The 16,590-nt window shown below is 48.9% G+C and overlaps 1 non-coding gene across 1 annotated transcript; it reads left to right on the plus strand.

The window, feature by feature from the left end:
• Nucleotides 1-8,286: 8,286 nt before the first annotated feature.
• On the plus strand, nt 8,287-8,500 carry LOC111823302. The gene has a single exon (XR_002826327.1). It is a non-coding gene; the product is annotated as a small nucleolar RNA U3 (small nucleolar RNA).
• Nucleotides 8,501-16,590: the final 8,090 nt, after the last annotated feature.

Here is a 16,590-nt window from a genome sequence, read left to right on the forward strand (position 1 = left end):
AGCTTAGAGCTTTCTCCTGTTTCACACGTGCATAGCACTTCAGCATAGGAGGTAATTTATTTAGCTGTGTACCTCGATGGATGTTTAGGCTCTCTTCATTTTGATGTCCTACCAACTGCCCTCCCTAGAGCTGTGCAGTTTTGCAGTTTGTGGGAGAGGACCTGCTACCTACCCACCTTTAGTGATTCATAAAGTATACAGTATAGGGTTATGTATGGAATAGCATATCGGGTAAATGGCCTCCACGGCTTTGTTGGCACATACTCACTCTTTTGTTGAAATTTTCCATGACTGTTTTTGCATAAATGTGGCTGAATTTCGATGAGGCTCATTTTCATCTTGATGGCTTGGTTAATCAACAAAATTCTTGCATTTGGGGTTCAGAAAATCCATGAGTGATTGTTGAGAAACAAATGCATCCACAATGTGTCACTGTTTGGTGTGGATTTTGGGCTGGAGGCATCCTCGGACCATTCTTCTTCGAAAATGCGGCTGCTCAGGCAATAACAAAAGAGTGCATATGTGCCAGCAAAGCCGTGGGGGCCATTTACCCGATATGCTATTCCATACATAACCCTATACTGTATACTTTATGAATCAATAAAAAATTTGCAATTTTTAATTATAAACCTGTGTTTTCTATCAAAATTACTTCTTGCGTGAATTTTGGGACACCCTCTATAAGTAAATGAGACCGTAGAGGCCCGTCGGTCACTGAGCATCCCGGCATGGGGTGGAAGGCAGACGGTCCCTCCATCGCAAGTCCAAACGTGGGTGAAATATATCCTTTGCAAAAGATCATTTTGAAGATGCTTACCTGTGCTCCTCTCCCTCCCCCCATCTTTGCCAGCTGTGTTCTTGGATGCCGGAGGCAGGTTAAGGATGCCCGGTGGGAAATTTGATTGAAAATAGTTAGTGACAACATTTTTTTTCATAGGGGAGAGGGGACTCACAGTGCGGGAAGTATGTAAGAATGCCCTGAAGTGTTCTCTTTGGTGACTTGGCTTCCGGTCTGGAGGAAACCTGTGCGTTCAGCAGCACTGTCTGCGTTCACGTGACCTGGGGAAGCTGTGTCAGCAGCGCTTGACAGATCACTGCCAGCTCCCCCGCAGCACCGCTCCTGGGGAGGGTCAGCGCAGCTGCTCAGCCAGCCATGCTGTGCAGCCTGGACGGGTTGGTCTCTGGTGAGGGGCAGCGTGCACAGGGTGAAGGCCAAGGGCTCCCAAGACAGAGGCCTCACTTCTCACAGCACCTGTGCACTCAGCCCACCTGTGTGTGGTCCCCAACTTCTCTGCTCTGAACGGGGATAATGAAGCTCCTCCTGGTGCTAGGCCTGAAGGTGACAGAGCAGGAGAGGTACGTCCCTGGTCTGTGGCACTGTCAGTGCGGAGTGAACCCTGGCCATTCTGTTGGTCTCTTTCTTTCCTCTGGAGTGCGTGACCCTCGGAGGCCCGTGCTTCCTGGGCTGGCGTGCCGAGGGTGAAGGAAGCTGGGCTGTAATTACTCTAAGGTTAAATAAGAGAGTGGCACACACGTGTGTGAATAGCACATGGGAGGCTGAGCCCGGGCCAGGGGAGGTTGGCCTCAGTGTTCTCAGGTCTAAGAAAACAATGTCCTGTCCGGGTTTGGTCTATTTGAGAGACAAGGACCGCGTGTGGTGTCGCTGTCAGCGATGGCCAGTTGCGGGAGCAGGACTGATAAACTTTTATGTATGTCAGCTCTTTGTTTTGTCAAAAACAATAATCTTCAAAATAGAACACGTAGAACAAATGTCCACAAGAAGGAACCGAAGCTGAAATGGAGGCAGTTGGTAGGCGAGCATCTTGCCACTTGCCATCCAAAGCCGCGCCTTCAGCGGGGGCGAGCCTCTCCGGGCGATGGCGGCTGCCCGTGGGTCTCCAGAAGCTTGGAGACCGGCACATGGAGAGAAAACAGAATCAGAAAAGACTCTCAAACAGATTACTAAGCGAAGATGACAGCTGGGGCATCGAGCTGTCAGCATCTCCTTCAGTGCAGTGCGACTGGGTTTCAGCAGAGGTGGGGCCGCTTCTAAAAGTGTCCCTCAAGTCTCTGGTGGCCTCTGACCCTGGGCATGCTGGGAAGCTCTGGGCCATTGCTCCTTGGGATGCGTCCTGGTCACCTGCTCTCACTGTGCCGTGTGGGACCCGCCTACCCCCCTATCATTGACAGCTCACTGCCTGCCTCCACTCGTCCCATGTCATCTTGTACACACGGCACCTGGGTGGGGGACAGTTTTGTCTGTTTACACAGAAACAGTGAACAACATTAACTGAAAGAGAATGAGGGGCCTGGTAAGCAGAAACCGTTGTCCTTTGCCTGCGCTTGCAGAGTAGAGAGGGTCAGTGGCCCGGGACGCACAGGAAGGGTAGCTGCTTGCCAGTGCCAGGTGGATGGGGGCACATTCTGCCCTCCACCTCGCTGTCCTCTCATCTTGCCCGTGGCCTCTCGCGTGTGCGGTGGTGAGAGCCGATGGTCCTTGGTCTTGCCGGGGAGGCTGGGTGTGTGGGCGCAGGATGGCCTCAGTCACTCCCCCTTTACAATGAGGGTGGTTGAGGGGAAAGTTGTGTTTTCTTGGAGCACCTATTACGTACTTGGCACTTTGCGGGGTGCTTTTTATGCTGTTTATGGTGTTTATATATAGCACGTCTGCAAGAGAATCCTCTCCTTACCCTCCATTTTGTAGGTGAGAATAGCATTAGAGGTGGGAGCCATCTGTCTGGAAGACAGCCAGTGAGAGGGGAAGCTGGCCTTCCACACTGCTCAGGGGCAGGCCCTCCCGCCTCGGGCACGCTGTGGGGTTGGGAGCTGGTGGAGGGGCTGCACCCACAGAGCGGGAGCCACTTTGATCCTCCCTGAGGAAGATCTGGGGTGCGGCTGCCCTTGGCCATGACTTGCCCCGCAGCCTGGATGAAGCCATGGAAGCCTGCGTGTTGCAGCGACGATGGGTGGAGTGGTAGTGGTCACCTGGGGCTGAATCAGAACTTGGAACTCTTGAGAAGCAGAGCGATGGACTGAAGCGGCCTGGAGAAGGGGGGCTGGCCGGGCCGGGCCCTCCGTGTGCACTCAGAGATCCCCTGCCCCTGTCGCAGGAGAGGCCGGGCCTGCTGTGCAGGCGTGATGCTGCCTGAAAGGTTTAACGTGTGTTTAGCATCAGCGCTTCCATTTTCTGCAGACACATCCCTGTCTGATTACGTGTGTCACACACAGAGGTAATGGTGGGTGATCCATAGCATCTGGAATTCCCGTTTTGGGCTCTAAACACCCACTTGTCTGTGTTGTCTGCTTTGTGGGAGTGAAGCACATCCTTGTCTGTTGTGTGTCAGCAGCCAGCACAGTGCCTGTAGGGGTTCAGGATGTACCTGTTGGATATCTAGACGGAGAACAGTCAGGCTGGCGAGGTGGAGGAAATCTTGTCATGTTTCAGGTAAGGAGGGTTTTGCTTGGAGACATTGCTGTTTCTCTGTTAGAAGTTAGTCACGGGAACGAGGTTAGACGGTTGTATTTCAACAAAAAGTGTTTTTTATCTAAAACTGTTATGCCACTGTATAGACTCAGTTTGCTTGTCTCAGAGTCTTTAAATTCTAAGACAAATCTTAGCTATATTGGAGAGCACGCATCTGTTTTAGACGTCACTGAAAAAGGTTAGTTGATTTTTTTATGGGTAAGTTTTCTTGTAGCAAATGAGCAGCCACGCTGTGTCATCTCATGTTTGACCTGGACCCTCCCTGAGCTCCTTGGGAAGACAGCACCGGCTGTGCCTCACTTGGGTGCACACAGCGGATGTGCCACACGTTTTCATCACATGCGCAGGACTTCAGTTCATTCTGCAAACAAGGTGACTTACATGCTCCCTGAGGAAACAGCCTCTGAGGTGAGAAGCACCTTCACATCACAGGGGAGTAAAGTAGAGTGAGGACTGGCCTCAGTTTAAAGCAGAGTCCTGCGTCCTTTCTGTCACACGCTGAGGGGCAGCGACGCTGGCCCAGCTCCTCAGCAGCCCTGTGCGGAGCAGGAGGGGCCTGGATGGGCTTTCACCACGTTCCTGTCGTCCCTGCGCAGTATGGTCCCTGCGCTGGCGCTGGAGGCTCGCGGCGGAGTCCGGCCTGGTCCGGGGCCTCTCCGGGAGGGATCGGCTGGGCCTGCCGTGCCAGGGGCCTGGTTGTGCACCGAGCACCTGGGGCTTTCGGGACCTACTCATTGCAGGGTGTGCTCTGTCCGGGGCTGGCGAGCAAGATGGTGAATTCAGAGAAGCCTTCAACCTCTTCCCGACTCTGTTAATCTGCCCACACACTGCACGGTGCAGCGACGTGGAGCGTTTCATGTGTGTAAGTGAGCGGACCAGAGCTTGTCTTTGACACGTCCACCGGGTGAGGATTAGCTGAGAAGACCTGGCTGGACAAGGAAGTGGGCTTGGCTCTCCGCCAGATGGGCATTGAAGTGTGTGTGCGTGTGTGCGTGCATGCCCGCCGTGCGCCTGTGTGTGTGCCCAGTTAAAAGGCGGGGCGTGTTGGTTTTCATGCTCTTGTCTGGCTTTGGCTTTGGGAGTGCTTACACAGCTAATCTGGCATTTATGATTACTTCCATTTTGAGCCCAGCAGGAGGCTCTTCGGGGATATTCACAGAGAAATGGCTTAATTGGATTTCCGCCCAGCACAGTGTTTGAATGGCATTAGGGATGGCATTCACTGGGCTGCTGCCACAGGAAGTCCTATAGATGTTTTTGAGCTTTAAGACTTAGAAGTGCTCTTTGACTCCGTCCCTCTCATTGGCTCATTGCTAATTTATTCAACAAAGGAAATACTCGGGGAGAAAAACTCGGCAGTAAAATTAAGAAATATGGTTTGTAAGCGGAGCCTCATTTGGTTTCTCATGGTTACAGTGTTGTCTGTACTTAAGGCTCCATATGGATTCTGGGGTCTGGCGCGGGCACCATCATGTGAGGGATTCTTGGGGTGTCTTGGGTTAAAACTAGGGAAGAGGATTCTGGGCCCCATGGCACCGGCTGTGGCCGGGCTTTGGACAGTTGCAGCCGATATTACGCTCATGATGACGGAAGGAGTTTTCTGATGGCGGCCATCTCATCGGCCCGTCCTCCAGGGCCCGCCGTGCAAGCCCCACACGCCAGCATTGGAGTCCCTCCCCGGAGGCTGTTCCCAGGTCGCCAGGCAATGGAGAGGTGACAGCTGTGAAAACACCAGTGCTACAGGGGTGAGGGCATTCCTGAGAGCTCCCCAGAGGGGATGTGGATGCCCTCCCGAACGACAGACTGGAACTGGCTGAGGACGGCCGTGGAAGTGGGAGTCGGGAAGGCACTGTGGGCATGGGGCTCAGAACTGTGAAGGACCTGGCGTTTGTGGGTGACACCCTTGGGCCGCTTTAGGAATACTCAAAAGTAGCCAAATGGCCCTAAAAACCGTGACATTAAATGTTCTATTCAATTGGAATAACCATAAATTTGTTCTCTATAAGTTAAATTTTTATAACTATTAGCCTTTCTAATGGAGAAATTGAATTTATTCAACTCCCTTTTCATTCCTCGTTTTGTGGAATGCGTGTGTGTGATGCTATAAAATGTATGTGAGCATCACCTACTGAAAAGGGGAGAGCCATGGCTCAGTGGGTTGGAGCATCATCCCTACACCAAAACGTTGCAGGTTCAGTTCCTGGTCAGGGCGCAAACCTAGGTTTTGAGTTCGATCCCCAGTCGGTGCATACAGGAGACAGCCCATTGATATTTCTCCCTCTCCCTCTCCAAAATCAAAGAAACATGTCCTTGGGTGAAGATTTAAAAAAAAGGGGGGGGGGGGTAGACAAATCAAGTTGGTTTAGCACCCATCAGAAGCAAAATAGGATAATATGCAGTGAGATTTTCTTTTAGTTTCTTAGAAGCCAGTGCATTCTGTAGGAGGCTTCCGTTACCAGTAATTTACAAAATTAAAATGAACAGCAAACATTCTTCCCACAAAATCTTTCTCACACCTCTCCACAGCTTGACTGCTCTCTGTGCTCCCTCCGCTTCTCAAACGCTGAAAGTCATGGGCCAGTCCCAGTCCCGTGTAATGCATTACCTTCAGCTAATGGCTGCAAACCTTGCGTCCCCCAGCCTCCTGGGGAGTTTCATCCTGGCTTTTTTTCTAATATATTTCTTTATTGATTTCAGAGAGAAAGGGAGAAGGGGAGAGAGAGAAACACCAATGATGAGAATCATTGATTGGCTGCCTCCAGCCGGTCCCCTACTGGGGATTGAACCTGCAACCCAGGCATGTGCCCTTGGCCGGAATCGAACCTGGGACTCTTCAGTCCGCAGGCCAACGGTCCATCCACTGAGCCAAACCAGCTAGGGTAATCCTGGCTTCTTAATGGACAGTGACGTGAGCCGGACTGAGGTGGGTTCCGAGCCACCTCCAGGTCCCTGGAGAACTCAAATATGTGCCCATCTGTCCATCCGTGTCCCCTGCTCACTTGGGGACAAGGCTTAATCCCAGGCCTGGCCGATGGGCGCAGCGCTCTCTGGAAGATTTCATCCGCAGGCTCAGCGGACTCAGTGCCCTTCTCCTAAGTTACTGCGTGGCTCTCAGTAACAGCTGTGGCGCCTGAGGGGCAGGGGAGGGGCAGGGGAGGGGCTGGGTAGGGGCTGGGGAGGGGTAGGGGAGGGGCAGGGGGAAGCAAGGTTGCGTATAGGATTAATTTTGCTGCGGGAAAATCTTTAGTTTATAAAACAACAGGAGTATTCTTTGTAGGAAAAAGTACAACTCTTACTTTATAGAAAAATATAGGAACATTTGTTTAGTACCATACAACTACTGTCTGCATATAATCAGTGTCAGGTGGCATCGTTTTTCTCAGCAGGTGGTTTGGAGCATGGAACGCTAGCTTCCCAGGGGGTGGAAACCTGCCCACCTGGAACCCCCTCTCGGCGCTCACCTGCCCACTAAACGGTTACGTTTTTGTAAACCTTTTAAAAAGCAGAACATTCTCACAGCACATTTTTTTCTGTTACATCCCCTCAGGCAAGGGAAACAAAAGAAAAAATGGGGCAAATAGGGCTATTAGTGAAAGAACAGGAAGGGTAATTTTTGGATTAGAATGTGATTTCCTGGAGGAAAGAGAAAGGGAGGTTTTTTTAAAAAATCGTGTAGATGGCCTCTTCTCTATATGGGGTAGGGAGATCGCGTACGTGACGGATTACCTACTGGTGCTTGAGCAGAAAATTCCAGACGGCTTAGTTAAAATTATATTTCTGGGAGAAGTGGAAACTGCAATTGACATTTAAAAAAAATATTTTTATTGATTTCAGAGAGGAAAGGAGAGGAAGAGAGAGAAACATCAATGATGAGAGAGAATCATCTATTGGTTGCCTCCCACAGGCCCAACACTGGGGATGGAGCCCGAAACCCACGAGTGCCCTGACCAGGAATCCAGTCATGACCTCCTGGTTCATAGGTTGACGTTTAACCTCTGAGCTACACCAGCCGGGCTGTTTATTTTGTTTTTTTAACAGATGTATTGTCCTGCTTGTTTAAACACAATTTACAATTTTTATGACCTAATAATCCCTTTATTTGGAAAACAACATTTATATCTCTGGTGCTTTGATCACAGGACAAAGTTTAAAAATGGGGCGTGCTTTGCAAATGTGAGTTCTGCTTTGGGTGGTCATTTCATCTTCCACTTTCATGTTTTTCTTGCGAAAGGTCCCGGGTTCCACACCTCGGTCTAAGCCAGTGATGACGAACCTATTGAGCTCGGCGTGTCAGCATTTTGAAAAACCCTAACTTAACTCTGGTGCTGTGTCACATATAGAAATTTTTTGATATTTGCAACCATAGTAAAACAAAGACTTATATTTTTAATATTTATTTTATATATTTAAATGCCATTTAACAAAGAAAAATCAACCAAAAAAAGAGTTTGTGTGTCAGCTCTGACACGTGTGTCATAGGTTCGCCATCACTGGTAAGCTGAGCCTTGCCCCACAGCTGGTGCACTTTGTTGTCGTCAGCGTTTACGTAGACCAGGCGGGGCTGGAAATAAGTGGTGTGTGATTGGCCATTCAGTAATTGAATGCTAATTAACGTGTCAGCTTGAACTGTTTCGAAAATGCTGGAGGATTCAAAACGCTCTGTCAAGCTTTGAGAGTGAAAAGGTTTTGAGAAAGCTCAGGCCAATATATGTGTGGGTAAAATAGCACAGTTAGAAAAAGTCACCATCAGTGTAATATGTGTGGGTTTCGTTTGCTTCGGAAAAGCCCCCCACCCCCAGGTTAAGACTATACTTTCAGGGATCATTTCTATAGTTTGTCACTAGAGAAGTTTCTCTGAATGTGTAGAGCACCCGAAACCACGAGGAGGAGGCGCAGCGTCCTCTCCTGAGCGTGAAGCCGGCTTTTGGCGTTGCTTTTGCAGCTGCTACCAGCCATTGATGATCGCTCTTCTCTTCCACTGGGAGAGTAAGAGGGAGAGGACGTAGTCTGAGTGGTTTCTGTTAAAAATAAAAAATAGAAAGAGAACAAATGGAGTTATATTAAACTAAGGAGTTTTTGTACAATAAAGGAAATCCACCCACTGAATGGAGAACATATTTGCCAGTGACACATCTGATAAGGAGTTAATCAGAATTTATAAAGGACCCATAAAACTCAGCACCAAAAAAACAATCCAATTAAGAAATGAGCCAAGGAGCTGAACACACACTTCTGTAAAGAGGACATACAGATGGCCAATAGACATATGAAAAGATGTTCAAAGTCACTAATCATCAGAGACATTAAAACCACCATGAGATACAACCTCACACCTGTCAGAATGGCTACCATCAATAAATCAACAAACAAGTGCTGGCTCGAATGTGGAGAAAAGGGAACCCTTGTGCACTGCTGGTGGGAATGAAGACTGGTGCAGCCACTGTGGAAAGCAATATGGAATTTCCTCCAAAAAATCCACTTCTAAGAAACCTGAAACACTAATTTGAAAGAATATATGCACCCCTATGTTTGTTGCAGCATTACTTACAATAGTCAAGATCTGGAAGCAGCCCAAGTGCCCATCAGTAGACAAGTGGATAAAAAGCTGTGGAACATTTACACCATGGAATACTACGCAGCTGTAAAAAAGAAGCATTTCTTGCCCTTGGAGACAGCATGGTTGGATCTGGAGATTATTATTCGAAGCAAAATTGGCCAGAGAAAGACAAATACCACATTATGTCACTTATATGTGGAATCTAATGAACAAAATAAGCTAACAAAATGGAAACAGATTCATAGATACAGAGAACAGACTGACAGCTGTCAGAGAGAGGGTATTGGGAGGCTGGGTGAAAAAGATGAAAGGATTAAGCAAAAAAAACCCTCAAGACAGACAATAGTATGGTGATTGCCAGAGGGAAAGGGTGTGTGTTGTCTATGATGAAGAACCTGTGTGAGCATTTGTCTGCTAGGACTGCCATAACCACATTCCACAGACTGGGTGCCTGACGACAGAAACTTATTCTCACAGTTCTGGGGGTGGAAGTCCCAGATGGAGGTGTTGGCAGATTTGGTTTCTCTCGATGCTTCTCTCCTCTTGTTGCCTCTTCACATGGCTGTCCCTCTGCTTGTGGGCCCTGGGATCTCTCCCTGTTCTTATTAAGGATCCCGTCAGATTGGCTTAGCAACTAACTGCCTCTTTGTGGCAGAATCTCTAAATACGGGTACATTCTGAAGTGCTGGGGTTGGGAGTTTAACATTTGAATTTTGGGGGGACATAATTCAGACTGTAACCCATGGGACACGCACAGCTGCAGGATGTAAGAAGAGCTATATGTTGCTAAAGGAACCCAGAAGGCAAAGTGTTCAAGGGACCCTGGAGGCATCTGGGAATTCTTCTCAGAGGCGGGTTTTGAACAGCCTCTTCGAAGGGGTAGGATTTCTCCCACCCTCTGAACACGGGGTGGGCTGTGCAGGGAGGAGAGAGGGTTTGAAGGGAGTTCCCAGAGCCCAGCTGCTGAAGAAGGGTGGGCTCTCCAGGCTGGGGCGCCGAGCAGCCACGTCAGTGGAGACCTGAGCTGCAGAGGACAGGGAGGGACCCTCGAGAGGGCTGTGGTGGGGGAGGGGGCACCCCTGTGCCAGGCCGCCTGCGCACGACACCGTGCAGTGGAGAGACACGCAGGAAAGACAGTGGAGTTTAATCGCTCTCTGTCTTTATTACTAAAGTGAAACATGTAACGATGCCACAGAAAAGAATAAAGTTAAAAGTAAAATCATAATTCTCACCCCTGATCCCCGCCCCCCCCCCCCACCAGTTTATTAGTGGTGACCACTCTTCACAGCAGCTTGTGCCTGGCCTTCCTGCCTGCTTTTCAAGGTTCTATTAAAAAAAGAAAAGAAAAGAAAAGGAAGAAATGCAAGAGGGAGAGGCCAGTGAGAGAGGAGGCAGGAAAACCGGGCTTGCTCGCCGCTCTGCTATGGGCCTGGGCCTTTCTTGCAGCTCCAGCTCCCTCGTTCTTTCAGTCCTCCGTCCCCCAAGGTGAGGGCAGTTCCACACGGCCCGCCGCAGGCAGGTGGGAAAATGAAGGTGGTGTGTGCGTCCCAGCCCCGCACTGCCCCTGCCTGACTGAGGCTGAAGCTGGCTCCCGCTGGCAGGTGCCCGTCAGGTGAAGTGGCAGCGATCTGCCTGAGTCTCAAGGCTGACATCACCTTTAGTGGGGAGCTTTGTGGGAGAACGCTCGGCTGGACTTTGAAATCAGACGAGCGTGGGTTCAGGTCCTGCCTGTGGGGCGTCTGGTGCTTTGGCTCCTGAGCTGAGCAGGCAGGTGTGTGGCCCAGGGTGGCCGTGAGGATGGGCGAGGCTGCGGCAGGGGTGGGCAGCAGTGCCTGCTCCACGGGCACCGGGACGCGCTCTTCTCCTGCCTGGTACGCGGCTTCCATGGTCAGGAGGAGGAGAGGTGATCCCCTGAGCTCGCAGACATGCGCCGTGCGAGCATCCCAGTCTGCGCAAAGCTGCCAGCTCTAAAGTAGATGGAGCGCATTGCCCAGCAGTGTCTGCCCAAAGGCCCACAGCTTTGTGCCATCAGCACAGTGGGACACCTGCCCTCTTAGTAGCCCTTCATGCTCCATCTTTAATGCCTTCCTGGAGCAATGCCTCACTGGAGCAAAACGTATTGGTGACGGCTGTCAGCCTGGGTCCGGGGCAGGTGGCGGCTGGGAGGAAACGGCCAGCCCTGCCACGCGCCTCAGGTCCCGATGCAGGCACCGGGAATGCGGAGGGCAGCTCTTCCTCATGCCATTCCTGGGCCCGGCAGGGCAGGCCTGGAACCCGGAGCTGCCCTGGGGTGAAGTAGGCGCTGCAGCTCAACGCCCAGAAGGATGAGTGAAAGCCCTGGTGTGGCTCGGGCATCTTAAAGCACACTTGAGAAGAAGAGTATCTCCGTGTTGCAGAGAACTTAGATTATCCCGTGCATTTTGCGGTGGTAAAGTTTTGTATTATTAAGGGTCCAACTTAATGTAGAAAAAGTACATCTGGTGTGTGTTCATGTCTCCTCTCCCTCCTCCTCTTTGGGGTCTAAAGGGAGGTGCACGTGGGGAAGTTCTGTTCCAGGCAATGTCGCCCGTGTCGCCTTGCCGCCTGCCCGCAGCCGCCGTGTGGAGCAGCGTGCACTCTTGGATGAGGGTCTTCCTTCCTCCTGATGAAGTGCCTGTGCCTGGCGGTGCTCGTCTGGGGTTGCTCTTTGCACCGTGTTGGCTTTTCTTATGGGTTAGGTCCCACCTTGTCCTGAAGGCCTGGTTTGGAGAGCTCGTGCTCCGAGTAAGCTAATAGCCCACCTTGTACAGAGGCGGTGGGCAGACTCCCTTAAACCCGAGGGGGAAAGGTTTCGATCACTGTTTTTTCTTAAAGTCATGCTTATTAGTGTGTTGACAGTTTGCCAGTGAACGGCTTTTCTCACGGAAAACACTGCAGCCTTCGTTTTTTACACGTGAGTCCCAGGTGGCCATCCGCTCCTTCACATGAACTTGAAGGGTGTCCCTTTGATCGATGCTCCTCTGTGGCTTCGGTCCAGCTCTTCCTGTTTCCGGCCTGGCCCACACACAGGCGGTGTGCTGTTGATGTGGGGGATGTGGTGTTTTGAGGCCTGCATTCCTAGCTCTACAGCCTATTAGGGAACACCTGTAGCCCCCCCGAGAACTTCACTCATGGTTAAGAGGGGTGTGAGTACCTGTCCTGTCAGGGTATTGGGAGGGTTGAATGCAGTGGTCATGAGAGCACAGTGCGTGCAAAGGGAGTCCCCATGGGGACAACCCAGACAGCACACCAACTGCCCAGCCTTGGGCCACGGGGATCTGACATCAGGCAAATTTACTTTTTTTTTAATATATTTTATTGATTTTATTACAGAGAGGAAGGGAGAGAGGTAGAGAGTCAGAAACATCGATGAGAGAGAAACATCGATCAGCTGCCTCCTGCACATCCCCCACTGGGGATGTGCCCGCAACCAAGGTACATGCCCTTGACCGGAATCGAACCCGGGACCCTTCGGTCCGCAGACCGACGCTCTATCCACTGAGCCAAACCGGTTTCGGCCAAATTTACTTTTCAATTAAAAATTTCAAATACAACTTATGTCTGAAAGAACCACTGAACACACCAATATGGAGGGAGGTCGTGTTGATGGGCTTGGCTGCTTACCGGGTGGTTTTCTTTATTTTTTTTAAAAATATATTTTATTGATTTTTTACAGAGAGGAAGGGAGAGGGATAGAGAGTTAGAAACATGGATCGCTGCCTCCTGCACACTCCCTACTAGGGATGTGCCCGAAACCAAGGTACATGCCCTTGACCGTAATCGAACCTGGGACCCTTCAGTCCACAGGCCGACGCTCTATTCACTGAGCCAAACTGGTTAGGGTTGGTGGTTTTCTTAGTAAGTGGCTTATGTAAGGTCAGAAGTGAGAAATAAGAACCCGTGTTCCAGGTGTCAGGCCAGACATGAAAATTCCCATTTTGAAAGAACCTGTCATTTTATTGTAAACACTTAGCAGAGAGAAGGGTGTGATCAACCTGGTATACATTTTAAAAAAAATCTTTATTGTTGGAAGTATTACATATGTCCCCTCTTTTCCCCCTTGACCCCTTCTAGCCCACCCCCGCCCCCTGCCCCAGGCCTTCACCACCCTGTTGTCTGTGTCCATGGGTTATGCATATATGCATACAAGTTCTTTGGTTGACCACTTCCCACCACCTACCCTCCCCCGCCTTCCCTCTGAGATTCTTCAGGCTGTTCCATGCTTCCATGTCCCTGAATCCACTCCATTCATGTCTATTGTGTTTACTAGATGCCCCATATGAGTGAGATCATGTGATACTTGTCTTTCTCTGACTGTTTTATTTCACTTAGCATATAATCACCAGGTCCATCCATCCATGCTGTCTCAAAGAGTAGGAGATCCTTCTTTTTTTTTTTTTTTTTTTACTGCTGCATAGTATCCCATGGTGTAAATGTACCACCGCTTCTCATCTACTGATGGGCACAATGGGCTGTTTCCAGTTCTTGTGCTGCTATGATATATTCCTAGAAGTGGGATCACTGGGTCAAATGGCAGTTCCATATTGAATTTTTTGAGGAAACTTCATACTGTTTTCTATAATGGCTGCACCAATCTGCATTCCCACCAGCAGTGTACTAGGGTTCTCTTTTCTCCACATCCTCGCCAATAATTGCCATTTGTTGATGGTAGACAGACATTCTGACAGGTGTGAGGTGATACCTCGTCATTTTAATTTGCATCTGTGTCCACTTTGGAGAAGTGTCTATTTAGGTCCTTTGCACATTTTTTAAAAATATATTTTTATTGATTTCAGAGACGAAGGGAGAGAGAGAGAGAGTTAGAAACATCGGTGATGAGAGGAAATCATTGATTGGCTGCCTCCTGCACCCCCCCACCCCCCACAGGGGATCAAGCCCACAACCCGGGCATGTTCCCTTGACTGGAATCAAACCCGAGACCCTTCAGTCCACAGACTGACACTCTATCCACTGAGCCAAACCAGCTAGGGCCTTTGCCCATTTTTTAATTGGATTGTTTGTTTTCTTTTTGTTAAGTTGCGTAAGTTCCTTATATATTTTGGATATTAACCCCCAGTTTTATTTTGTTTCTTTTTCCCCCCAGCTTTTTTTTGGTTTCCATTTGCATGGAAAAAAATTGTTTCCATCCCTTCATTCTCATCCTGTGTGAGACTTTTTTTCTGAGGTGGGTCTCTTGTAGATAGCATGTAGGTGGGTCATGTTTTTGTATCCATTCAGCCACCCTATGCCTTTTGATTGGAGTATTTAATCCATTTACATTAAAGTTTATTATTAAGAGGTATTTATTTATTGCCATTTTAATTATGTATGCCTAGGTTTCACTCTCCATTTCTTCTCATTATATCATTGCCTTTAGCATTTCTTGCAATGCTGGCTTGGTGGTGATAAACTCCTCCCCCCCCCCTTTTTTATTTTTTTGGTCTGGGAAGCTCTTTATTTCACCATCTTGAATGAGAGCCTTGCTGGATATAGTAACCTTGGTTTCAGATCCTTGCTATTCATTACCTTGAGTGCTTCATGCTTTTGCCTTTAGAGTTTCTGATGAGATATCAGTTGACAGCCTTATGGGAGCTCCTTTATAGGTAACAAATTGCTTTTCTCTTGCTGCCTTTAAGGTTCTCTCTTTGTCTTTCATTTTTGGCATTTTAATTATGATGTGTCAGGGCATGGGCCTTTTTGGGTTTTTCTTGCTTGAGTCTCTGTACCTCCTGAACTTGTGTGACTTTTTCCTTCACCAGGTTAGGAAAGTTTTCTGCCATTATTTCTTCAAACACGTTCTCTATCCCTTACTCCCTTTCTTCCCCATTCTAGTGCACCTATTATGTGAATATTGTTTTTTTAAAATATATTTTTGTTGATTTCAGAGAGTGAGAGGGAGAAAGAGATAGGAACTTCAATTATGAGAATCATTGATCAGCTGCCTCCTGCAGCTGGGGATTGAGCCTGCAACCCAGGCATGTGCCCTTGACTGGAATCAAACCCAGGACCTTTCAGTCTGCTGGCCAACACTCTATCCACTGAGCCAAACCAACTAGGACTGTCCTCTTGTTTTCTAATTCTTTTTTTTTTTTTGGTTCTCTGATTGGATGATTTTTCTTCCCTAATTCACTGACCCCATCCTCAGCTTCTCCTAATCTGCTGTGTATTCTTTCCAATGTTTTACTTGTGTTATATCATTCTTTATTTCTGACTGTTCTTTTTCATAGTTACTATATCTTTTCTCATGCTGTTGAGCATCTTTGCCATCATTATTCTGAACTCTATTATCACATAATTTTATCTCTATTTCATTTATCTCTTCTTCTGGAGAATTCTCTTGTTCTTTCATTTGGGGCTTTTTTTTTTTTTGGCTCCTCATTTTGGCTGCCTGTTTGGGTTTGTGACTGTGTATTAGGTAGATGTTACACCTTCCAATCTCTAGTGCAGGACAGTGTCAAACACTGTTTCTGACTAATTAGATCAGGCAGGTACTCAAAGCCTCCAGAGACGTGCCTCTGCCCGAAGACTGATAGGTTTAGTCTTCAGTAGTCCTCAGGCAATCGTCCATGGGTGTGACAAGAGGTTTTCCAACAGGATGGGGCTGTTGCTTTTACCTGGAGGCTAATTGTAATTCTCAATCTCTTAATGGGCCTCAGAAAGCCACACCATGGAGTAAGGGGTTTTCCAATAGGGTGGGTGAACTGTCTTCTCCCCCAGGCAAAACCCGCCTGGATTGCAAAGGCCTGCCTGAGAAAGCGGACCTCTGAGGGAATAACTTAGCACAGGAAACCAGGGTGTCTGCCTTCCGAGCTCTAACCTCAGAGCCCCCGATCCTGGCTTCTGCTCACACAGCTCCAGTCTACTCTGCCCTCCCTCTGCTGGAGCCCCAGGGGAGTGGCTGCACACTAAATTTTGTGTTGGCCCTTTAAGAGGGTGCCTGCTTTTCCAGCCCTCTCTCCCTGGCAGAGTGCTTTTCACAGCCAGATATGTGGGCACCTTTCTCAGTTCTGGTGCTTTTTGCTGGGGGCGGGGCAGGGGGGCTCTCTTGGAGATTAGACCCCAGAGTTCTCAGTGGCACCCCGCCCCGCCCCCCCCCCGCAGCTGCTGCCTGTGGGAGCCCGCCAGCCCTTTCGTGCCTCCGCCCCTCCTACCAGCCTCTAGTGGTCTTCACTTTCCATCCTTGGTTATCAGGGTTCTCTCCAGTTGATTATTCAGGGTGGTTTTTTTGTTTATTTGTTTTATGTATTTTTAGTTATAATTTTAATTTGGTCCTGGATGGGTGTCTGTGTAGCATCCACTTATTCTGTCGCCATTTTCAATCTCCATTTCCATCCTGGTATACATTTAACGTCTTGCCCAAATCTAGTCTTCCCATTGTGTTTGGTTATCACCTTTTCCTTGCATTTAATCATATTTTTAAATAAAAAGCATGTACCCTCTAAAATAATGCTAGAGAATATATAAAATAGGATGAAGTTTTTAATAAAAATTTATGAACTTGCCTTTGTAACATTTTTATGATAGCCCTACT

This window comes from Myotis lucifugus, unplaced genomic scaffold (genome assembly GCF_000147115.1).
Source record: "Myotis lucifugus unplaced genomic scaffold, Myoluc2.0 scaffold_453, whole genome shotgun sequence".
Taxonomy (NCBI): domain Eukaryota; kingdom Metazoa; phylum Chordata; class Mammalia; order Chiroptera; family Vespertilionidae; genus Myotis; species Myotis lucifugus.